Consider the following 26,660-nt stretch of genomic DNA (forward strand, 5'->3'; position numbering starts at 1 on the left):
CTTTCCTTGTCTATCTTGCTTTGAGGTGCCTGAAATCCTACCCCTAAAGAGTAATTTTCTTTGGATTGTAAAGCCCTTTTGAATTTTAGGGTCTTCTCTTATATGGAACTTCTCTGGGAGGAGGTAAAACTTCCTCCACAAACTACATGAGAGTATTGAAAACAAGCAGAAGTCAAGGATGTGGGGGGAAAGGACAAATTTTGCCATCTGTTGGGAGGGTAAGGACACAATGCATGTCCACTGATTTCTTCTTCAATATTTAGCTTCTAGAATATTTGGCTTCAGTATTCAGCCTCCAGAACGAGGATCAAAGTGTGTTACTGAGCTAGATTCAGGCAGATTGAGGGGAAGAGATAACCTAGGAAAAAAGTAGCAACAGCTAGGTATGTAAAATAGCTGATCTGAAATCATCCACTAATTAAAATTAAGGTGCATTAATTTCTCTGGAGGCCAGCAGGATGCCTTACCTAGATGGGGTGAGCTAAATGAAGCTGTTCTATAATTCATCACTGAAGTTACTGCCTATTACTTTCCTCTCTCATGGGGGCTTAGCAGTAAGTAAGCAGATTATACTACTTTCTACCCAGGGGGTTGAAGTGTGCTTGTTTTATTTCTATTTAAATGCAGAGCTGAATCCAAGTCTTGTGGTGATATGATTGTCAGGGTCCTCAGTGGGAGATTTAATTCCTCAGTACACTGGAATATATCCAAGTTGTCCTGGTGGTGCTGAGCATAGATAGATGTGAATGGCATGATCAATTAAGAAAATCATCAATCAGTTAATCAATTAATAAGCACTAATTGAATAACTACAGTACATTGTGTTAGCATTATGCGTAATATAAACATGCATAAGAACTGGTCCCTGTCCTTAAATTTTGTAGAAAACTGAAATGCCATTATCAGTCCTATTGACCCCACCTCACTCTACCAATATTTACCACCACCCATAGCTTCACTCCAAGTCTATGATAGACATATTAGATCCTCTTTTCCCTGAGAGTGCTTTGGGAATTATTGCTATGGCCAGACTATCCTGAGTGACAGCTGCATGAGATTAAATTGGTATTACACAACCTTCCTTTCTACAATCGCTTGTCGATTATGTGTCCAGTTGGCCCTCTACCCTATTTCTTAGGCTTTTGTTTTGTTTGTTTGTTCCTGTTTATATTATTAGTGGATCTCAGCCCTGAAACCCCCTGACAAGGTACAGTCAGTGAGAGACTGGATATCCTTTGCCCCTTTCCCCTTTGACACTATCAACATTTAGAACAGCATACTTGTTTTTTGTGGGCGGCTGTCCTGTGTATCGTAGGATACTTCAGCAAGATCCTGGCCTCTATTCCCTAGATGCCATTAGAACCTACCTTCTCCCCTCCCAGTTATAGCAATCAAAAGCATCTCCTCCAGACATTGCCAAATGTTCCTCAGTGACAAAATCACCCTCATTTGAGAACCTCTGCCCTAGACTATCCCCTATTTCTCTCCATTAACTCAAAAAGACCACCTTGAGGTAAAAGTCCATGACTATGATCATGGGCTTCTGATTCTTTTACTTTTCTTTCTCTCACCAATAGAATAGGCATGTAATATTTATTTTCTGAATGCCAAAGTACCTCCAACCGTGAGTCAAGGACCCCTGGAGATAGGTGCTGGCTCGAATCAGACTCAGGTTGGCAGCGTCTTTTAAGTTGTTCATTTGGGCAGCTAGCTACTTGGTCATGCCTGTTACACAGGTTGGCCTGTCTATCCCAACTTCTCCACCCCCACCCCATAGGACAGGCTTATGTTCCCCTGACAACTGAGAACTCTCAGTAACCCTTGAGATAGGGCCCAGCTGTTAATGACAAACATAAAATCACATCAAGGTTCCTAACATTATAAAGCAGTATATAATAAATTCAGACCAAAAGATGGCTGCCACTAACTTGGCTAATTGTGGAGCATTTGAAACTTGAATTGGACTTTAAACAAAAGGGTGACATTCAAAATTGTACAAAAAACCATAAAATACCTAGGAATAAACCTAACCAAAGATGTAAAAGATACATATGATGAAAACTGTAGAAAGCTTATGAAGGAAATTGAAGAAGACACAAAGAAATGGAGAAACATTCCATGTTCATGGATCAGAAGAATAAATATCATTAAAATGTCAATACTACCCAAAGCAATCTACACATTCAGTGCAATCCCAATCAAAATTGCACCAGCATTCTTCTCAAAACTAGAACAAACTATCCTAAAATTTGTATGGAACCACAAAAGACCCCGAATAGCCAAAGTAATATTGAAGAAAACCAAAACGGGAGGCATCACCATCCCAGACTTTAGCCTCTACTACAAAGCTGTCATCATCAAGATAGTATGGTATTGGCACAAAAACAGACACCTAGGCCAATGGAATAGAATAGAGAACCCAGAATTAGACCCACAAATATAAGGCCAATTAATCTTTGACAAAGCAGGAAAGAGTATCCAGTGGAAAAAAGACAGCCTCTTTCAAACCATNAACAAATTCAAAATGGATGAAGGAGCCAAATGTGAGACAGGAAACCATCAAAACCCTAGAGGAGAAAGCAGAAAACAACTTCCTTGACCTTAACCACAGTAATTTCTTACTTGACACATCCCCAAAGGCAAGGGAATCAAGAGCAAAAATGAACTATTTGGGACCTCACCAAGATTAAAAGCTTCTGCACAGCAAAGGAAACAACCCGCAAAACTAATAGGCAACTGAGATTGGCAAATAGTTGCAAAGGACAGATCAGATAAAGGTCTAGTATCCAAAATCTATAAGGAACTCACCAAACTCCACACCCAAAAAACAAATAATCCAGTNATGGAATATTACATGGCAAGAGGAAAGAATGAAATCTGGCCATTTGTAGCAACATGGATGGAATTTCAGGGTGTTATGCTGAGAGAAATAAGTCAGGCAGAGAAGGACAGATGCCATATATTTTCACTCAATGTGGAATAGGAGAAACTTAACGGAGGACCATGGGGGAGGAGAAGGGGAAAATAGTTGGGGAGAGGGAGGAAGGCAAACCATGAGAGACTCTTGAATACTGAGAACAAACTGAGGGTTGATGGGGGTGGAGGTGATGGGCATAGAGCAGGGCACTTTTTGGAATGATCACTGGGTGTTATATGGAAACCAACTTGACAATAAACTATAAAATAAAAAAATAAAGAAGGGTGATTTGAAGAAGTAAAAGTGGGAGAGAAAAGGGAGCCATTAATTTCTAATAGTTAATGTGGGAAAAATAATATGAGCAGTGCAGAAAGTTGGGACAAAACACTGGACACTTTGGAGGGCCAGTGATACAAGAAAATGACCCAGATAGAAAGGAATGATGAAGACGCTCAGATATGAAAATACACAAAGCATTTTCAACAGTAGTTTGAAGATATGCCTGTATGGAGTGACAATTATGTAACAAAAGTAAAGTGTCTCTTAGAAGATTTGTCTCCTCTGGCAGAACCTGGGAAAAGGGTGTAATTTATCAGGTATACTATCACTTCAACAAAAATACATTGGCAAAATTACCCTAGGTTCTTAGGAGAAAATGAATAGGCAAGAATACCTATGAAGTTTTTGACACAAAGAAGACTTAGAGGCTTGCCTCCAATGTCAAGAGTGAAGGTTTGGAATCTGAGAGCCACATGATGGTTTTGGGAGCTACAGTCAATTCCTTAAACTTCAGCCTTAAAATAAGGAACACAGTAACCTTTGCATGCTTGCTGTGAGGGTTAAAGATAATATTCCATGCATAGTAGATGTGCTCCAAATGGAAACTAATTTTTTGTACACCAAATATTTAAAAATTTGCTTGAAGTTACAATGGCTATCACAGTCTTCTCCTGGCACATGAATGTAGATAGACAATAGGATATAAATGAAAATCCACAAATAAACAATAATACTATTATGTGTAACTCAATAGTACTAAGTAGGGTGTAAACAGAAAGCTAGTGTGTGTTTTTCTTGTTGCTCCTACTAACTGGGTCTCTATGATCTTCCTTCTGTGACACTGGATGAAATATCAGGAAAATTATAGAATTTTTCTATATATTCAAAGGTCTAAAACTTTAATGCCAAATTTTGAAAAGTTCGATCTTCAATCTAAAACTTCCCTTCTTTCTAAGCTCTGTCTGAATCAGATTCTGACACTGACCATAGAGAAAGGGGCTGTGAAGGTCCTTCACTGTTCTGCTCTATCTTGATGTTCTGCCCATCTTCCCCACTGACTCTGCATTTGGCTCCTCCAGGGTTGCAGATCCCCCAGCCGGACCCCTCTAATTACAGCTCCCTTCTATGCACAATGCCTCCTCCATAGGCCACTTGTGATTCTCCTGTCAGCTGCTGGCTTCCAGGAAAACTCAGAGTCCCCATGACCACAGGAAACACAATCTCTTTCCCAGTGGAAGTCAGGAGTCTCTCTCCTTCTCTGTGCTGTCACAACACTTAGCCAACCTCTTATCTTGGACTTTCTGAGGAGCTCTCATCTTCTTCTCTGTGGGTGGGGGATAACCTAGCACCCTGACTCCCCCTCTACCTCTTGGTGAACCCTTGGTTTGTCCTTAGATACCCTGGAGGTGATAGGCACTAATGATGGCAGAATTAGTTTTGTGTCTTCCTACTGCAGAGCTATTTGAGGAACTGGATTCTGAATGAGGGGTTAATTAATACCTATTTTCCCCAGGCTTATGAGGTAAATTAAACCTCTAAAAAAGGGGAAAATCTCACTTTAACATCTTATTACATGTACAGTTAATGACAGTTGAGGCAGAAATGAAAATATAATGCTGTGTTGACATTCACTGATAAATTGTTTCTAGTCACTGTGCAAAGAGAGAGACAATATTAACTCACTAAATCACTACAGCAGTCTTGTGAAGTATGAACTGTTATGAGGAGACTCTGACTCAGAGAGGTTATATGATTTGGTTAAGATCACACAGGTAGTAGTTAGGAAAACAAACAAAGATTCATACAATGGGACAGTTGATTATATCAATTGGAAAAAAGAACTTCAGGTTCTTGTCATCCACTGAACTTCAGAGTAAACTTCAGATTTTAAAACAGTCTAATATTAATGCATAAAAAAAACAAAAATAAAAGAGAAATGAATTTTATTACCATCCCTAAATAGAGAACATAAGTAACATAATATCTGATATGGAAAAAAAGAGGAAAAAGAAAAAGCAATTACATCAGATTTATAATTTTCATATACCATTACACATAAAATTAAAAGACAAACCACAACTAAAGAGCACATATTCAGAATATATAACAGAGAGACATGATTAACCATAGCGGCTTAACTACACGCATTTATCCTTCCTCTTCTTGGAAACCCACTTTTAAGTAGTACTTTAGAAGCACATGTATAGGTTTCATAAAGCCGGGAAGACAAAGAAAACAGGAGAGGACACCATATAATTTCAACAAAACTTTAAAAGACAAAAAGTAGACAAATGCACAACAATGCGAATATATGTAATGTCAAAGATCTCTACACTTAAGAATGGGTAAAACTGTAAATTTGAAATAATGAAAAACTAATAAAAGTTAAAGAATTTGGGGGAAAAAACAAAGCAATACTGAGGTCTAATTTTCACTCAAGAGATATGCAAAATTAGAAAAAAAGACTCCAGCAATCCCAGTTTTGGACACATACCCAAAAGAATTGAAAGCAGGAACCCAAGCAGATATTTGCACACTGTCTTCATTACAACATTACTCACAAAAGCCAGAAGGTAAAAATAAATCAAATGTCTATCAACAGATGAATGGATAAACAACGTGAGGGATACACATGCAGTGAAACACCAGTCTGCTTTTAAAAGGAAGGAAATTCTGATACATGGTACCATGTTAATGAAACTTAAAGACACATAGTTAAGTGAAATAATGATGTGTTTATGATAGTCACAAAAAGACAAATACTGTATGATTCTACTTATACAAGGGACCTAGAGTAGTAAAAGTTAGAGACAGAAAGTGAAAGGTGGTTGTCAGGGGAGAGGGTAGCAGGAGAGAGGATAGCAGAGCAAAGGGAGTTATTGTTTAAAGGGTACAGAGTTTCAGATTGGAATGATGTGAAAAAGTTCTAGATATGGATTATGGATGATGGGGATGGTTGCACAACAATGCAAATATTCTTAATATTCTTAATGCCACAGAACAGTACACTTAAAGATAATTAAAATGGTAGACAATATGTATATTTCACCACAATTTTAAAAATTAAAAAGAAAAAGTAGATCAAAGTGTGGCCACAAAATGTGAATGCCTCAGGAGGAGGACAGCCCAGAGAAGCAGGCTGTGTATTTCACGGGCTCTAGGAAAGCCCAGACACAACTACCAGAAGTGAAGGTTGGGGTTGAACACAGAAGGAATGGATTAAAGTCAAGGTCATTGCACCCTAGCCCACTGGTGGAGCTTCCCATATTCTGGATTTTGCAGATGGCTTTTCTTGATAGTGACTATCAGAGAGATAGTCCTCTCTGCCTGAGGTTGAGGGCTCTTCTGGGACATGGGACTTTTCAGCATTTAAACCAGGGACAATTGGTCATATTAAATTTAATGTGCTTCTTTGTCCTGTATATTTCCTTTAAATTGAGAGTTGGATTTAAGGCTGATCAGATTTAGATTTGTTTTTATGGCAAGTCTATTTCATAGGTGGCACTGAGTTCTTTTATCAGAAGAAACATTGTTTGGTTGTGTCTTTTTTGAATGTGAGTGGTCACTGATGTTCAACACCTAAATTCACAAATTTTATACTATTGCTATATTGTAATTCTATTATTTTATGTTTATTAGGTAAAGCATTTCTATGAAGAGAAACTTCTCCCATCAATTAGTTGGTGCTGTTTTTTTATTTACCACTTTTCAAAATAATAAGTTGATTCCCCACTATTCTCCAATGTTGACTAATGAGATTTTTTTATGCTTCTGAGCACGTGATTTTAAAAGTATTTGATATGTTTTAATATGTTGCAGTTACTTTCCTTCTGAGGCTCAATTTGTCCTATCTTTGGCTATAAGAGCCTTTTAAAGTAGACTCTTGAGTCCTTTTGACATGATACCATTAGTCACTCATAATTTTCCCTGCTGTCTGTATGACTATTTATTCCAGCCAGGACTGAGCCATTTCTCTAAGTAACCCTGGTTGCTTTTAATGGGAAATGATATTATAAGACTACAATCTGGCTGCTAGGGATACTTATTGCTACTGGACTGGTCATTATTTCTGGACCTTTACAGTAGACAGGGCTAGGGAAAAAAAATAAAATAAAATACAGGATGAATTTAAAATGATACTTTCAGTTCAAACTCAGGACAGAGCTTTTACTAAATATTTTCTATCTTGTCCTTTATCCAATGCTGATCATCCTGATTTCAATAGTACTGAGGATGACAGAATTAGAATTTCACATGATTACTCATTTGCTTTACCCCACAATGCATATACTATGGTCTTAGAATAAAAATATCAATTTCTACAGACAATATTATTAATGAAAACAGTTTAAACATATTTCGTAGTCATTTTGTCTTTGGACTATAACCCACTAGAGTTGTATAGTCAAATTATTGTATTTAAAAGTCATTTGGAATAGGTCTCTCTTAATTACATTTTTTAATACAGAATAAGTATTAAATAAGAAATGACAACTTAAGTTCACCATTTTTTTAAAAGAGTTTCAGAATGGAAAAACAAACAACCAAAACAAAAAACAGAGATATCCACATTTGTAAAAAGCAATAGAAGAGTGTGAAGATAAAACTAAGAAAATGTTTCAGAAACTGAGAAGCAACAACAAACCCCAAAAGATATAAAAAAGGAGTGAAAAGAAAAAGGATCAATTTGGGAGATTCACTTGATAGGAATTCCAGAGAAATCAGAGAAAATAAAAAGCAGAGAAAATTATTAGAGAAATTTCCAGAACCAAATGATATGTTTCTAGGTCAAGAGGTCTCATCAAAATACCCAGAAGAATGAAAAAGAAACCCTAAATCATGGTAAAATTTTATTACTTCAGGGATAAAGAGAAGACTCTAGAAAGACTCTTGAAGAGAAGACAAATAGGTCCCTAAAAAATGTGCAATCAGAATGTATTAGACTGTTTAATAGTTACACTTGAAGCTAAAAGACTATGGAATAATGCCTTCCAAATCCTGAGGAAAAATTAGTTCCAAGTATTACTTTATACCCTTCAAATTATAAACAAATGTAAGGGTAGAATAAGGATGTTATTAGACATAACTCGTATATGTGTCCTTTATCTACTCCTTCTCAGAGAAATATCAGAAGATGTGTTTTAGAAAAATTAAGGAATAAACCAAGGATAAGTAAAACAGGAGTCGAAGATACAGGAAATTCAACACAGGGAAGAGAAAAAGGAAAGTCCTAGATCCACCAAACTAGATTAAAAGCAGTAGAATCAAGGACTTAGGGAGGGAGATAACAAAGGAAAACATATTTAACTGATAGATTATCAGATATACTTAAATATTTACATAATTATATTGACAGACATTTACCATATTTGTTAAGCATACCTATTGGATAACTTGGAAAACAGATGATTTGAAAAATAGTTACATAAATAAATTTAAAATGAGACAAGTATTAACTCTAGAAAAAATGTTAAATGTTGTATTCCAAGGAAAACATAATAATGGCATACTACTTGGCTCAACAGCAAATATATGTATATAATAATGTAAACACTAACTTGCTTTTGAAATTTTATTTTAAAGACTATTTTTAAGAGAAATTTTAGGTTCACAACAAAATCAAGAGGAAGATAAAAGGTTTCTTGTATATCCCACACTTGTACATATGCATAGCCTCCCTGTTATCAACATCACTCACCAGTATAGTATTTTTTTTTAACAAGGATGAACCTATGCCGACACATTATTATCACACAAAGTCCAAAGTTTACCTTAAAATTCACCCTTAGTGTCGTATGTTCTAGGAATTTAGACAAAAGTATAATGTCATACATCCATCATTATAATGTACAGAGTATTTTCACTGCCCTAAAAATTCTCTGTGCTCTACCTATTCATTTCCCCCCTTCACAACCCCACTTCTGACAACTACTGACCTTTTAACTCCATAGTTTTGCCTTTTCAGAACGTCATATAGTTGGAATCATACAGTATGTAGCCTTTCCAGGTTGGCTTCTTCCATCCACTAACATGCATTTAAGTTTCTTCCATGTCTTCATATCTCATTTCTTTTTTAGTGCTGGATAATACTTCATCAGGAAGTACCACTGTTTACTTATCCATTCATATACTGAAGGACATCTTGGCTGCTTTTCAAGTTTGGGCAATTATAAGTAAAAACCCTATCAACATCTGTGTGCAGGTTTTTGTGTGGACAACTCCTTTAGCCAAACTGTGGCATTTTGCATTCCCACCAGCATTGAATGAGACTTGTGGTTGTTCCACATCCTCGCCAGCATTTACTGTTGCCAATGTTCCATATTTTGCCCATTCTAAGAGGTGTGTTGTGCTATCTCATTGTTGTTTTAATTTAATAAACACTGTATTTTGGAATAATTTTAGATTTACAGAAAAGTTTCAAATATAGTACAGAGAGTTCCTGTGCACCTTTCACCCTGCTTCCCCCATGTTAATACTTTATATAACCATGAATTTCATCACTACTGTGTTAAACTCTTTTGCATTTTACTACTTTTTCCACTGATGTTTTGTTGTTGTTGTTGTTCCAGAATCCCGTATGGGATTCCACACTGCATTTAGAAATACTGATTTCTGGGACACCTGGGTGGCTCAGTTGGTTAAGCATCTGACTTCAGCTCAGGTCATGATCTTGAGTTTGAGCCACATTTTCAGGCTCTCAGCACAGAGCCTTTTTTTTTTTTTTTGCCACTCAAATTTTTATTTATTTGAGGATCCAGGTGTGGCCCAGATCTCACAGGCAGCAGCACAGAGACACCCACTTCTAGTTTACTTGGAAGTGGGTCTCCTCTTGACTGTCCTAGGGCTTCCCCTCTCCCAGCCCTGGAGACCAAGACTGAGGTCAGGAAAGCTACATGGGCGGACGGAGAAGAGGACCCCGCTCTCTTTACTTGGGCCATGTGGGTGCTGACCAGCCCTGGAGAGCAGACTACCCCATCCGCCAGTTAAAACAGGACCTCTGGCAACAAGGGGACCACACGGAGGGCCGGAGCCTCAGGGCCAGATCTCCAGGCTCTGTGTAGAGGCTCAGGAATGGAATGTAGAACTCTGAGAGAACAATCTAGAATTCTAAGAACAGAATGTAGCATCCCAGGAATGTAATCTGAAATTCTAGCAACACCTCTGAAGCTGATTGAGAATGTTGAGAGTGTTACTGAGTATTCTACAGGCAGGCTCGACTTCCGGGACCTGACTTTACAAATCAGAGATGGGGGGCGGGTATCTGGTAGTCGGGGCAGACTCTCTGGTTTTGGAGCCTGAGTCCCTGGGGACAGAGCCTGAACCTCTGAGAGTGAAGCCAGGGACTCTGAGGGCAGTTTGAGGTGCTCAGAGGGTGGGGTCCTGCCTTCCGAAGGCTGAGTCAGGTCCTCCGGGAGCTGCTTCCCTGCCTCAAGGGGCGGGACCAGGATGTCAGGAGGAGGGGTCATGGATTGCACCGCGGGCGGGACCAATACATGGGGGAGGGGTCACGGACTGCAGAGCTGCGTGACTGCGGAGGAGGCAAGCGGAGTCTCCGGCCTTGTAGAAGCGTGCGAAGGTCTCTGAGGGCGTGGACTGGGTGTGCGGGGTGAATCCAGCCGCCTACAGCTACGTAGGCAGAACGAAGAAGAGGATCGCAGATTACAGTTGCTCCTTCAAAGACAGAGAGCCATGAGACTATCCCTAGAATTACGGCTGAGTATGCTCGATATAGTTCATCCAGGTCAGGTGGAGAAATATAATTGGGAAACAGAAGAGAAATCAGCATTGATTACCCAGAAACATTGGAGAGGGTACAGCGAAAGGAAAAATTTTCGCCAACAGAGGCCATCTCTCACGGAGTATAAAGCAACTGTCATACTTCAAAGAGCAACTCTTAAATTTCTAGCAGTGTCGTAAGAAAAAGAAACCATTTGCTTCTTGGCAAGGACTCCAAGATCTCACTGATGTATGCAGAGTTGAACTGAAGCAACAAGTGGATGACTATCTTCTTCGAAGACATCCGAGCTCTCAGATGTCAGATGTGACTAGGCAAAGAGCTCCATTCCCAAGCTCAAGAACAACTGCAACATTACCTTATGGGCAGAACCCTAGAAGAGAGAGCCCAGCAGCACAGGGAGGCTCTGATGGCTCAGATCAGCACCAACATTGAACAGTTGATGAAGGCACCAAGTCTGAAGGAAGCAGAAGAGAAGGAACCTGAGCTTACTTACTAAGTAGATCCAGGCCTGTGGCAGCCAAGGCCAAGCAGGCCCATCTCACCACTCTGAAACATACACAAGCACCCTGGTGGAAGAAGCTTGGGGAAGAAGCTGGAGATGAGATTGATGTCCCAAAGGATGAGCTTAGTGTAGAACTAGGAACTTTACTCATTGGTGGAACCAAACCCCCTTAGGGAGCTACCCAAAGAAATGACACTTATTTCAGGAGATTATATTGGTTCTGCCTCTGGCATGCCAGTAGACTAGAGCTATCCTAACTCATGGTTTTCCAGGTTCTTCTCCAGGTAAGATTTTCAGGCAGTAAGAAAAGAGTTACCTTCTACCTCTATCTCAGTTCTCTTTTTCCTTTTCCACATCAACATACCAGGCCACACACAAATTAGTAGGGCTTTTATTGTGGAACTCACCTCAGCCTGGCATTCTGTTGGCTTAGATGAAATGTGGTAGTTCTTTTGTTTTTGCTGTTCTCCTACTAGAGATGTTTTCTAAATAAATATTTTCAACAATTCTCAAAAAAAAAAATGGATTCTGTGCCTCCCTCTTTCTTAGCTCCTCCCCCTTAGCCTTCCCCCACTTGTGTTCTGTGTGTGTCTCTCTGTCTCAAAATAATTAAGCATTAAAATTTTTTAAAAAAGAAATAATGATTTGTAATTTAACAAAAAACTGTACTTTAATTACATTAAGAGGATGGCAGAGGGAAAAGTGATTTATATATAAAGGAAAATGAAATTCTTGTCGTCCACAGCAGATCCTGTCTAAAACTCAGAAGTCAAAAAATGGCCTGGTAAGAATAATATTTTTAAAAACAGAAGTAAGTACAGAAGAAACACCTAAAAAATTGAAAGTGGTTACCTCTGACACCTGAGGCTAGAGCCTGAGGAGGCCTTTTGTGATAAAGCTTTTAGTACCCAGATGTTTTTAACTAAACTTAGGTGTTATTTTATAAAAATAAAATGCATTCAAATATGTAACAGGCAAAAAAAACCCTCAATAGTCTTAAAAATCAGCTGATTAGAAAATACTTCATTTCAAGGGATTAAAGATTATGAACCAACCATTTTCTCAAGAAATTAAAAATACATAATAAATGTGTGAAAATAAATTTGCAATAAAGGCAAACTTAAAATAGGTTAAAATTTTTTTTTGTCATTTCCTAACTTTATATTTTTTAGTTTATTGTCAAGTTGGTTTCCATATAACACCCAGTGCTCATCCCCACAAGTGCCCTCCTCCATGCCCATCCCCCCTTTTCCCTCTCCCCACCTGCCCTGTTTGTTCTCAGCATTCAAGAGTCTCTCATGGTTTACCTCCCTCNGGTTTTGATGGTTTCCTGTCTCACGTTCAGACCCTTTATCCATTTTGAATTTATTTTTGTGTATGGTGTGAGAAAATGATACTCTACATAGAAAACCCGACAGTCCACCAGAAGCCTACTAGAGCTGATCCATGAATTCAGCAAAATTGCATGGTACAAAATCAATGTACAGAAATCGGTTGCATTTGTATACACCAACAATGAAGCAACAGAAAGAGAAATCAGGAAACTGATCCCATTCACAATTGCACAAAAAAACATAAAATACCTAGGAATAAACCTAACCAAAGATACAAGAGATCTGTATGATGACAACTATAGAAAACTTATGAAGGAAATTGAAGAAGACACAAAGAAATGGAGAAACATTCCATGCTCATGGATCAGAAGAGTAAATATCGTTAAAATGTCATCACTACCCAAAGCAATCTACACATTCAATGCAATCCCAATCAAAATTGCACCAGCATTCTTCTCAAAACTAGAACTATCCTAAAATTTGTATGGAACCACAAAAGACCCTGAATAGCCAAAGTAATATTGAAGAAGAAAACCAAAACGGGAGGCATCACCATCCCAGACTTTAGCCTCTACTACAAAGCTGTCATCATCAAGATAGTATGGTATTGGCACAAAAACAGACACATAGACCAATGGAATAGAATAGAGAACTCAGATTTGGACCCATAAGTGTACAGCCAACTAATCTTTGACAAAGCAGGAAAGAGTATCCAATGGAAAAAAGACAGCCTTTTTAACAGATGGTGCTGGGAGAACTGGACAGCAACATGCAGAAGAATGAAAATAGTAGGTTAGAATTTTGCCAATCAAGTTATAAAAGAATGTTAAAATAATAGTATTCAATATTGATTTTCATGTGGTGAGGCAGGCACTCACATTTTAGAAATGGGGAAGTGTACCATGGTACTAATTTTTTGTCAAACACTGTATAAATGTGTATGAAGTACCTGAAAACTATTTGTCCTCTTTGGTCCAGTTAAAATGACGTTTTGGGTATTACCTCTGGGAATATATCTTAAGGAAATAACCCAAATACAGAGAAATCTTTACATGTAAAAAAACTTCATCATTAAAAAAAGTGAAATTTAGAGGCACCTACCTGGGTGGCTCAGTCAGTTAAGTGGCTGACTCTAGATTTCAGCTCAGGTCATGATCTCACGGTTTGTGACTTTCAGTGCTGACAGAGCAAACCCTGGCTGGGATTCTCTCTCAATCTTTCTCTGCCCCTCCCTCCCCCTTACTCTCTCTCTCTCTCAAAATAAACTTAAAATAATAATAAGAATAATGTGATATTAAGAAATATCTCCATGAACATTAGAAAGTGCTAATGTAATAATATTAAGATTTAGATCAAAAGTAAATGTTTGTGTATATAGCATGATTTCAATTATATAAAAGAAATATTGTGGGTGAAACTTTAAAGGAAATTCACTATTATTGATGTCAATGGCTAGTTTCAAAGAGGTGGCAGGATTATGAGTGGCTTGGATTTTACTCTTTACACATACTGAACTTTCTACATTATTTTATAGTAAGAATGCAGTGCATTTGCCACTTGGAAGAATCTTAAGTGTTATTTATTTATTTTCTTTTTACTTTTCTTTAAATTTTATTTCTAGGAGGGAGGGAGAGAGAGAGAGAGAGGGAGAGAGAGAGAGGGAGGGACAGCGTGAGCAGGGGAGGGTCAGAGAGAGAGGGAGTCACAGACTCTGAAATAGGCTCCAGGCTCTGAGCTGGCAGTCAGCACAGAGCCCGACGCGGGGCTCGAACCCACGAACCGCGAGATCATGACCTAAGCGAAAGTCGGACGCTTAACCGACTAAGCCACCCAGGTGCCCCTCTTAAGTGTTATTTAAAAAATGTGTGGTGCTTGCGAGTGATGCAAGGCAGGAATAGTCACGTTGCAAACATTGACTTTGATTCCACTTCCGTTCTGATGCCCTTGTCTGCCTCTTCTTTTCCCAGCACTCTGTCTCCAGACTTTGGGACCTGACTGCAGAGAGTTTCTTTTATTTTTTCATTCATAGTTACTGAGTATCTACTTATTCCAATCCCTATATGGGGTCATGTACTAGGCGACTCTATCTAGAGCAGAAGAAAGTATGATTTCCTCAATCGAAGAGCTTTGAGCCTCATGGGGAAACACAAGTACACAAATAATTACAATACAATGTAACAAATGCTATTAAGCTGAAACTTGTGAAATTGCTACTTTTGTAGGTAAAAAACAGACACCTAGGGGAAATTTCATGTTTTAAATGCCATGGGAACAGAGCAAAAGGTAGGATAAAAGACCTCAGGTATAATACACTTTCCAGTGGTAATATTTTTGTAAGAAGTTTCTTATGATGCAATTTTAAGCTCTGGAATGGTTGCTAGGTGACAGGAAATGATCAGATGTTAGTGAGAAGAGCCTGATTCTCCTGGGTTGTTATTTGTGAGGGACAAACCACTAAGTAAGGTAACTGGAAATTATAGTGAGCTTTCTTAGAGCCAGAGATGTGAGTTGAAGGAGAGTTACCTACAGAGAGGTAGTAATGGAAACTATGAGAGTGGGTGGGTTTGGGAAGGGAGATGCCAAGCAAGAGAAGCGAGTGTACTGGGTGGTGAGTGGAGAGGGCTGGGCAGAGGAGTGGCGGAAAGAGAAACGGCACAGGACCTGCAGAATCAAAGGGAACAAGAGCCTCAAGGATGCAGCTTGCAATAGTGTTAGAGTGGGTAGAGATGCTGACAATTAACCAAGGCTATTGGATCTGTCCACAGGAGGGCACTGATTAACTTGAGAAGAGCTCAGGCTAAAGATGAACATAGGAGTAAAGCAGTGTGCATAATGGTTAACAGCCATGGGCCATGAAGTCAGACCGCAACATTTATTTTCTGCTTCTACTGCTAACTAGCTAAGTGACATTAGGTATAGTACTTATCATCTGTTTCTGTATTCTCATTTATAAAATGAGTAAAATGACAACAGCCCCTTCTGTGATAGATTGCTCTGATGTATCCCATTTCTCACCCTCCTGGTGTCCACACTCTTTGCCAGGTAACCTTGCAGTACCTTCCCACTCTGAATCTGGGCTCAGCCTTTTGATGATCTTTGGCTAATAAAAGGAGGTGGAAGGGACAGTGAGCCAGTTCTGACCTCTGTGTGTGTCTTTCTGCTTGCTTTCTTGACCCCCTACCAACACCTGGGAATATACTCAAACCATTCTGCTGGAAAAAGAGAGGCATATTGGAGTCAAGCTGAATCTCCCTGGTAGTCCCAGCTGAGGCCAGCCTTGACAGGCTGGCATGTGAGTGAGCCAGTCACCATCAGCAGAGCCATCTGACTACCATTATAGACATCCCCTTCCACCCAGCTGACCCCAGATACCTGGGCAAAAGATACTTATTGTTGAATGCACTGAGATTTTGTTGTTGCTTGTCAGGCAGCATTATTGTGAAAACAGGTGACTGATATGCCCACCTTGTGGGGTTGTTGCAAGATTAGATAATGTGTGTAGACCACTTTGGACAGTACCTAACACACAGTAACTACGCAAACAAATGTTAGTGGTTATCATTATTGGAGACAGTGATTATTCTCCTGGGGCTACAAGACAGGCTGGGAAGGCTAATGATTTGATGCCTCTGAAAATTCATATTTTTCTATCTCTCACTGTTTATTTAGTGAGGAAGAGCTAATTTCTTTTAATAATTATCGTATACAAAGCCAATTTGTTTATTAGGCCATTTCCACTAACAGAAACAGAGCTGATGTCTAGGTAGGGGGGAAAAAAAGCAAAATATCTGCCACATTTCTGCAATTCTACTTCCTTTCAGGTGTTCTTTTGTGGTTTGCAGACAGGAAAACTTCTAGGGAACTATTCTGAAGGGTAAAAACTCAGAAAACACAACAAACCTCGTATCTCCAGTAAATGACACTATGCCATGCATTATTAAGTTTGGAAGTTCCAGCTCAACCAGACGTCTAACTCTTAGCTGACTGACTACATGTTGAGTCATAAAAATACTTGACAGAAATAGAATGCACTCACCATGAGGGTTTTTTTCCTTCTTTTTATTATTTTCATATGAAATCACAGCCTGCCTCTGCAGAAGCAATGCATATTTCTTTAGTTTATTCTGGTGGAGGTTTAATGTCCCTTAGATTAATCAAATGTCCTGGAATCTTTACAGTGAACCCACTCCTTGCTTGCTTTTTCATCATCTTCCTGTGGGGTAACTGTGTAATCTAATGTCCCCTTTGTAATGGCATCTGTAGATGCTGACAAAGAATTCAGGTGGAGCAGTGTGGCATTGCATGTCAGCATCTTGCTTTACAGTTGGAAAAGATTACCTACTTGTAATGGGAAGTGTAAAAAACATGCTCTGTCAAACCAAAGGCTAAGAAGCCTCTAAAAGCTGGTCTGCACTTCTCTATCTGCCTTGTATTCCATGATTAATTGAAACAAAGTACAACGAGGCTATTAACTATTCCTTCAGCAATGAATGTTAAATGCAAGCAGCAAAGTACAGTTGAGGAGTTTATATCCCAACAGACTCAGGCTCAGCTTCCCTCCTGTTCAAGTGACTCACAAGGATGAGGGTCCTCCTGGCAAGGTTCTTGGAGTTATTTGCAGGTGTCCCCTTTTGAGAGTGGAGTCTCTCTTCGATAAGTCTCTCACCCCATTTCACTGGACTCAAATCCCAGCTCTGCCACATGTTAGCTGTGTAATGTTGGGCAAGTTGCTGAACCCCAATATGCTTCTGTTTTCTCATCAATAAATGAGGATTTTCCAGCAAAAAAAGAGAACTACNGTAAAAAAAAATGAGGATTTTCATGAAGTTTTGTGAAGGTTCAAATCCGTGATTTGTGTAGTTAATGCATTACCTGCCGCAGTGTCAGAACTCATTTATTTATTAAACAATTATTTATTGAGCCAACTGTGAGTGTGAGGTAAAGGGAGGATTGAGCTGGAAGGAGGGAAAGTTACATTACTGAGTAGGAATCAAGAAGCCTCAGAATTGGGGCAAAGACTCAAAGGAGGTGGAAGAGTGAACTGAATGGAGAACCAGGGAGAGGGCACTCCAAGCTCAAGTTAAAGCCCAATGGCAAGGGTCCAGCATGCTAAGAAGGAGCCAGGGGAGAGTGGTAGGAGATGAAGGCAAACCAGTAAGAGGTTCTGATCACTTGGAGCCTTGAAGGCTGCTCTGAGTTTGAGCTTTCACTCTGAGTGACATCTGCAGGATTTTGAGAGAAGGAGTGGCACGATATGACTTCTATTTTAAAGGAATCACTCTGGTTCTCTGTTAAGAATAGATTGTAAGGGAGAAAAGTAAAGTCAGGGAGACCTGCTGCTATTACTGTATCTCCCGTGAGAGGGGATGAAGGCTCAGACTGGAGCTTGGGATGGGGGGAAGGAGAGGGAAGGTAAGAAAGAGGAGGAGAGCCACAGAGGTGGGAGGAAATGGTTGGACTTGGGATGTAACTGAAAATGAAGTTAACTGCCTTCCCTGATGAATTACATACGGACTGTGAAATGAATGGTCACGGCTTCCAACAGGAGCACCTGGAAAGATGTTATCTGTTGGAATGTGGACTGCTATGGGTGGGACAGAGCAACAATTCAATCTTGTTCCTTAAGAAACCTTAGCTACTTCTGTTAGTATCACATGCCCCCTGTACTGTTGCAAATGCATCTGCCTGTTTTATCTCTTTCCCCAGATGGTAAACTGCTTAAGACTAGGGACCATATCATGTTCTTCTTTTAAATGGACCCCAGTGCTACCCAGTTCAGTTGATATGGCTAAATTCCAAATTTGCAACACACACTAACCACACTCCTGGTACTTGCTGAGTAAGCAAAACAACTGTCCATCCGTTAAAAATTTTTTTAATGTTTTATTTACTTCTGAGAGAGAGAGAGACAGATAGACAGACAGACAGCATGAGCAGGGGAGGGTCAGAGAGAGAGGGAGATACAGAATCTCATGCAGGCTCCAGGCTCTGAGCTAGCCATCAGCACAGAGCCTGACGCAGAGCTCAAACCCACAAACTGTGTGATCATGACCTGAGTTGAAGTCAGACACTTAACCAACTGAGCCACCCAGGCGCCCCGATCCTTTAAAGTTTTATCAGGAAAAAGAAAAATCAATGGAGGATGACCTGAATGTATAGAGGACATTCCTTCCCCGATACATAAATGCTACCCCTCCATTAAACTAGGGCATTGTGAAGCCAGATCCCTGAATTGCAGCACACTGTCACCCCTAAAATATTTCTACAAACAGTATTTTGAAGTGTTGCCTTTGACCAATATGGTGGGCTGTTATAAGAAACGGCCTTTTCAATTTCCTTTTGTTTCATATTATTTCATTTCATTTATTTTAATTCCAGTTAGTTAACATGAAGTGTAATATTAGTTTCAGGTGTATAATATAGTGACTCTATACTTCCATACATCACCCAGTGTTCATCCCCTTCATCTATTTAACCCATCCCCCACTCTTTTCCGCTCTGGTAACCATCAGTTTTTTCTCAGTAGTTAAGAATCTGTTTTTACTTGGCTTGTCTCTCTTTTTCATTCCTTGTTTGTTTTGTTTCTTAAATTCCACATATGAATGAACATATAGCATTTGTCTTTCTGATTGACTTGTTTCACTTAGCTTTAGCTCCATCCATGTCATTGCAAATAGCAAGATTTCATTCTTTTCTATGATTGAATAATATTCCATTATATATACATATACATATATATATGTATAACCTCTTCTTTGTCCATTCATCTGTTATATTCATCTATTCATTCATCTATGGATATATTATATTCACCTATTATAATATATAGATATCTTTTATATTCATCTATTATATAATGTAATATGTAATATTCCCTTATACACACACACACACACACACACACACACACATATATGCCATCTCTTCTTTGTCCATTCATCTATTGATGGAAACTTGGGCTGCTTCTATAATTTAGCTATTGTAAATAATGCTGCTATAAACATAGGAGTGCAAGTATCCTTTGAATTAGTGCTTTTGTACTTTGGGAGTAAATACCCAATAGCATGATTACTGGATGGTAGGGTAGTTCTATTTTTAACTTTTTAAAGACTCTCCATACTGTTTGCCAGAGTGGCTGTACCAGTTTGCACTCCTACCAACTGTTCCCCTTTCTCCACATCCTCACCAACACTTGTTTTTTTGTGTTTATGATATTAACCATGCTGACAAGTGTGAGGTAATATCATATTGTAGGTTTGATTTGCATTTCCATGATGATGAGTGATGGCAAGCATCTTTTCATGGGTCTATTAGCCATCTGATGTCTTCTTTGGATAACTGTTAATATCTTCTGCCGATTTTTAAATTGGATTATTTGTTTTGGGGGTGTTAGTTTATATAAGTTTTTTAATGTATTTTAGATACTAATTCCTTTAGATACTAAATCCTTATGGGTAATATCCTTATGGGATATATCATTTGCAAATATCTTCTCCCATTCAGTACACTGTCTTTTAGTTTTGTTGATTATTTTCTTCACTGTGCAGAAGCTTTTTACTTTGATATAGTCCTAATAGTTAATTTTGCTTTTATTTCCCTTGCTTCAGGAGACATATCTGGAAAAGTGTTGCTACAACTGATATCAGAGACACTACTGTCTGTGCTCTCTTCAAGGATTTTTATAGTTTCAGGGTTCACATTTTGGTCTTTAATCCATTTTGAATTTATTTTCGTGTCTAGTATAAGAAAGTGGTCCAGCTCCATTCTTTTGCATGTAGCTGTCCAGTTTTCCCAACACCATTTGTTGAAGAGACTGTCCTTTTTCTACTGGGTATTCTTTCTTGCTTTGTTGAAGATTAATTAGCCATGTAATTGTGAGTTTATTTCTGGGGTTTTTATTCTATTCTATTAACACAGGTATCTATTTTTCAGCCAATACTATACTCTTTTGATTACTACACCTTTGTAATATAACTTGAAGTCTGGAATTGTGATATCTTCAGCTTTGCTTTTCTGTTTAAAACTTGCTTTGTCAATTCAGAATAGTGATTCCATAAAAACTTTAGGATTTTTCTGTCCAACTTCTGTGAAAAAAAATGCTCTTGGTATTTTGATAAAAATAGTATTAAATATGTAGATTGCTTTGAGTAACACACATTTTAACAATATTTATTCTTCTAATAGATGAGCATGAAATGTCTTTCCATTTCTTTGTGTTATCTTCAACTTCTTTCATCAAATTTTTATAGTTTTCAGAGTACAGGTCTTTCACACCTTTGGTTAGTTTTATTCTTAGGTATCTTATTTTTGGTGCAATTGTAAATGTAATTGTTTTCTTAATTTCTTTTTGTTTTTAATTAAAAATCATTTTCAATGTTTTATTTTTGAGAGAGAGACAGAGTATGAGTGTGGCAGAGAGAGAGGGAGACACAGAATCCAAAGCAGTCTCCAGGCTCTGAGCTGTCACCACAGAGCCCAATGTGGGGCTTGAACCCACAAACCATGAGATCATGACCTGGGCTGAAATCAGACACTTAACTGACTGAGCTAACCCAGTCTCCCATTTTTGTTTCTTCTTTATTAGTGTATAGAAATTCAGTGGATATTGATTTTGTATTCTGTGACTTGCTAAATTCGTTATTCAATTTTAGTAGATTTTTGGTGGAGTCTTTAGGGTTTTCTATATATAATATCAGGTCATCTGCAAATAGTGAAAGTTTTACTTCTTATTAATTTGGATGGCTTTTACTTATTTTTATTGTCTAATTTATGTGGCTAGGACTTCCAGTACTATGGTGAATAGAAGTGGTAGGAGTGCACATCCTTGTCCTATTCATGATCTTTGGGAGAAAGGGCTGTTTTTCCCCATTGAGCATGATATTTGCTTTAGGGTTTTCATAAACGGTCGTTATTATATCAAGGTAGGTTCCCTCTAAACCTACTTTGTTCAGGTTTTTTATCATAAATGGATGTTGTACTTCATCAAATGCTTTTTCTGCATTGATTGAAATGATATGGTTTTTATTCTTTTATTGATGTGATATATCATGTTGACTGATTTGTGAATATTGAACCACACTTGCATACTGGCAATAAATCTCACTTGATCATGGTAAATGATTTTTTAAAAATGTTTTGTTGGAGTCTGTTTGCTAGTATTTTGTTGAGAATTTTTACATCTATGTTCATCAAGGATATTGACTGTGTGGCACCTGAGCGGCTCAGTTGGTTGGGCATCCAATCTTGATTTTAGGCTTAGTTCATGATCTTGTGGTTCATGGGATGGTGCCCGGTGTTGGACTCTGCACTGATAGCATGAAGTCTGCTTCGGATTCTCTCTCTCCTTTTCTCTCTGCCCCTCCCCTGCTTGCATGCATGCTTTCTCTTTCTCTCTCTCCTCCCTCCCTCCCTCAAAAATAAATAAACTTAAAGATATTGACTTATAGTTCTCTGTTTTTTGTTGTTGTGTCTTTATCTGGTTTTGGTATCAATGTAATGCTGGCCTCATAGAATAAATTTGGAAGTTTTCCTTCCTCTTCTAATTTTTGGAATAGCTTGAGAAGAATAGGCATTAACTATTGTTTAATTGTTTGGTAGAATCTGCTTGTGACGCCATTTGGTCCTGGACTTTTGTTTGTTGGCAGTTTATTTTTTTTTATTACTGATTTAATCTCCTTTCTAGTAATTAGTCTATTCAAATTTTCTATTTCTTCCTCCTTCAGTTTTGGTAGGTTATATGTTTCTAGAAATTTATCTATTTCTTCTAGGTTATCCAACCTGTTGGCATATAGTTTTTCATAATATTCTCTTAAAATTGTTTGTACTTCTGTGGTGTAGGTTGTAAGAAACAGACATTTAAAACTCAGTGCTGTGTTTCTCTTAGAGTTGTAGCTGAAGATGTAGTTCAGTACATTATAGTCTTTCTCTTCAGGGTGAATTCTTCCCGTGACTCCACTTTATTTCCCTAATACAGCCTAATTTCTGCCCCATTTTGAAATAAAACTCAAAATTATTGTCTATAGCAAAGGTTAGCAAACATTTTTTTTTTTTTAATCCCAGAGAGTAAGTATTTTAGGCTTTGCAGGCCAATGGGCTCTGTTAACTCTGCCACTGTGATGCAAAAATTGTCAGAGACACATAAGTGAATTGGGTGACTGTGTTCCAATAAGACTTAATTTACAAAGACAGACTCAGGCCAAACTTAGACCACAGTTTGCTGAGACCTGGTCTATATCATTAGCTCCATTTAATTTCCTGGTCTGTCTTAAAGCTCTTGACCTTCCCACTCTCCTGAGTCTGTTCCTATCGAAATGACCAAAGACTTCCATGTTGCTAATTCCAATAGTCAATTCTCAGTCCTTATTCTAATCTTTCCAATAGTTGTATTTAACATAGTTGATCACTCTTCCTTCCTTGAAACTCTTTCTTCCTGTGGCCATCAGAGCATCTTTTCCAGTTTGATTTCCTCCTACATCACTGGCTACTCCTTCTTTTCCTTTTTTACTGGATCTTCATCTTTTCCTTAATTCTTAGTATTGGATGGCCCAAAGGCTAAGGACCACTTCTCTTTTATATTTCACTTCATTTCCTGGTGATCTCATTGAGTTTCATGGTTTTAAATATAATTTATATGCTGGTGATTCTTAAATTTTTATTCCTAGCTCAAAACACTCTCCCACTTCCAGAATGACATTTCCACTGACTTATTAAGCACCTCCAGCTGTAATCTAGCAAACACTTGGAACTCAGCTTGTCCAGAATTAAACTTCTGTTCTTTGTCCATAAACCTGACCCCCTGGCCCCTGTAGGCTTTCTTATTTTTGTTAGTGGCTATCCCATACTTTCAGTTACCCCCAAATCTTGGAGTTTTCCTTGTCCGGGTGCTCTCACACCCTTCATTCAACCTATCAACAAATCCTATTGACTTTATTTACAAAATTATATTGACAAAATATGTTCTCATCACACCTGTTACCTTGCTGGTCCATGCCCCCTCATCTCTCACCTGGATGTTTGATATACCCTTCATCTTATTTTCTCTGATTCCCCTTTCCTTCTTGCAACAATTCTCAGTACAGCAATTAGAGATATCCTTTAAAAACAGAAGCCAGGTCAAAGGAAACAATCCATAAAACTAATAGGCAACCGATGGAATGGGAAAAGATAGTTGCAAAGGACATATCAGATAAAGGGCTAGTATCCAAAATCTATAAGGAACTTGACAAACTCCACACCCGAAAAACAAACAATCCAGTGAAGAAATGGGCAGAAGACATTAACAGACACTTCTCCAAAGAGGACATCCAGATGGCCAACAGACACATGAAACGATGCTCAGCATCCCTCATCAAGGAAATACAAATCAAAACCACACTGAGATACCACCTCACGCCGGTCAGAGTGGCTAAAATGAGTAAATCAGAGGACTCTAGATGCTGGCAAGGATGTGGAGAAACGGGCACCCTCCTACACTGTTGGTGGGAATGTAAACTGGTGCAGCCCCTCTGGAAAACAGTGTGGAGATTCCTCAAAAAATTAACATTAGAACTCCCCTATGACCCAGCAATAGCACTGCTAGGAATTTACCCAAGGGATCCAGGAGTGCTGATGCATAGGGGCACATGTACCCCAATGTTCATAGCAGCACTCTCAATAGCCAAAACATGGAAAGAGCCTAAGTGTCCATCGACGGATGAATGGATCAAGAAGCTGTGGTTTATCAATACAATGGAATACTACACAGCAATGAGAAAGAATGGAATCTGGCCATGTGTAGCAATATGGATGGAACTTGGGGGTGTTACGCTAAGCGGAATAAGTCAGGCAGAGAAGGACAGATACCATGTGTTTGCACATATAGGAGGATTAGGAGGAACTTAACGGAGGACAATGGGGGAGAAGAAGGGAAAAAATAGTGAGGGAGAGGGAGGGAGGTAAACCATGAGAGACTCTTGAATGCTGAGAACAAACTGAGGTCTGATAGGGGTGGGAGGAAGGGGAGGGGGGATGATGAGCATGGAGGAGGGCACTTGTCGGGGTGAGCACTGGGTATTTTATGGAAACCAACGTGACAATAAACTATTTAAAAAAAAAAAAAACAGAAGCCAGGTCATATCACTCCTCTATCAAACCCCCACTTCATTCACCACAAATGCCAAAGTCTGTACAATGCCTAACACAGACCTGCATTATCCCATGCCCTCTCTGATAGGGTATCTTACTCTTCTTCCCTTGACTTATTTTACTCAAAGTGCCTCAGACTTACCCTTGTGCTGCTGTTTGGTGAGGCCCTTGTCCCTGCAGTTTCTTCCACCTAAAGCAAAGGCTCTCTCCTTTACCCTTCAAGACTTTCCTCAAATCTCATTTTCTCATTGAGTTCTACCCTTGCCATCTCATTTAAAATTGTAGCCTCCTCACTCCCCAGAATCTTTCATCCTCCTCCTGCTTTATTCTTTCTATGCCATCTACCTCCTTCTAATGGGTGTCTCTGTGCCATGTCAGGTCCACAAGGGCAGAGGTCCCATTTGTGTTATCCACTGTTATATCAGTGGACATAACACCAGGAATGATGCCTGTTTATAATAAGAACTTGGTAAATATTTATTGAGCAAATGGATGGTCTTAGCACTAGAGATTACGGTGTTCCTAGAACTGGTTTGTTTTATGGACAATGTAAATTTTGTAACTGATCATATTTTCCTCTTCACTTTGACTATTTGGAAACTTAGAGCCAAACTTATAGCACTTATAGAGGGCCTCAATGCATTTTATGGCTTGTGGTAGAGAACTTCAGTTCTGGAGTTCAGGGTCCTGGCTTTGAATCCCAGCCCCACCATACAATAGATGTGTGACTTTGGACAAGTTATTTAGCAATTTTGTGATTCAGTTTCTTCTTAAAAAAATGGGCATGAAAATAATAACTTCTTTCAAAGGGTCACTGGGAGGATAAAATGAGATAGTAGATATTGACAGGGCCACCCAGGTGCCCCATAAAGTGCTTAGAATAAGGTTCAATAAATTGAAGGAGCAAAATATCATTTGCTTATATTATTAAGATGGCCAACTATCTTAGTTTTCCTGGGACTCGGGGATTTCCCTGGACATGGGCTTTCAGCGCTACAAGCAGGACAGTCCCCCCAGCTACTTTTTTTTTTTAACACTGGTATTTCCCTTCATCTCTATTTATTTTATTTTGCCATACAAGATTTTGAAAGTTGCCCTACACTCTTGATGAAACAAAATGCAGTATGAATAAATCATACATAAATTCATATATAATGCTGTGTACATTATGTGCTCCTAACAAATACCAATAAACCATATGCTTTAGAAAGGAAAAATAAATTACTAAAGGAAGGCATAGCCATTTCTTCTCTAACAGGGTTTAAATTCACTCTTCTCAGTACTATATGCAAAAGAGATGCAGAAAAAGATATGGCAGAGATGACAAAGCCTGAAAGACTCCATCACAAGCAAAGTTTAGTATCATATAGCAGCCATAAGATTATGCAAATGAAAAGACTAACACTGTTAAGTGTCACACAAATGTTGGTTGATATTATTATAATAATCTGGTCTTATGATATCCTGAGGCTTTTTGAATAACAGAGAAGTGCTAATAAAATGAGGCCACACATTTTAGAAATACAATATAAAGTGTGTGTGTGCCATCCTCTGCATATCCTCCATGTCATTAGCCTCTCAAATAGCTGTCTTGTTGGCATTTCTCCTCTCCTATAACTTTTGTGAATATGTGAAATTTGAAACAGGTATCAACATCTTTCTTAACACATAGTCATCAGGGTTTCTGGAACGGCAATGTGAGTTGTTCTACAGACTCCTCAGGAAAACAACTGTTAACTGGTGACAAGTATTAAAAGATTCTTTTTC

At 38.6% G+C, this 26,660-nt stretch overlaps 1 pseudogene; it reads left to right on the forward strand.

Moving 5' to 3' along the window:
* LOC144233509 (IQ calmodulin-binding motif-containing protein 1 pseudogene) overlaps window positions 1-11,636 on the forward strand; it is a 148,847-nt pseudogene extending 137,211 nt beyond the window's left edge.
* The last annotated feature ends 15,024 nt before the right edge of the window (window positions 11,637-26,660 follow it).

The sequence above is a fragment of the Crocuta crocuta genome, unplaced genomic scaffold (genome assembly GCF_008692635.1).
Source record: "Crocuta crocuta isolate KB4526 unplaced genomic scaffold, BGI_CrCroc_1.0 scaffold113, whole genome shotgun sequence".
Lineage (NCBI taxonomy): Eukaryota > Metazoa > Chordata > Mammalia > Carnivora > Hyaenidae > Crocuta > Crocuta crocuta.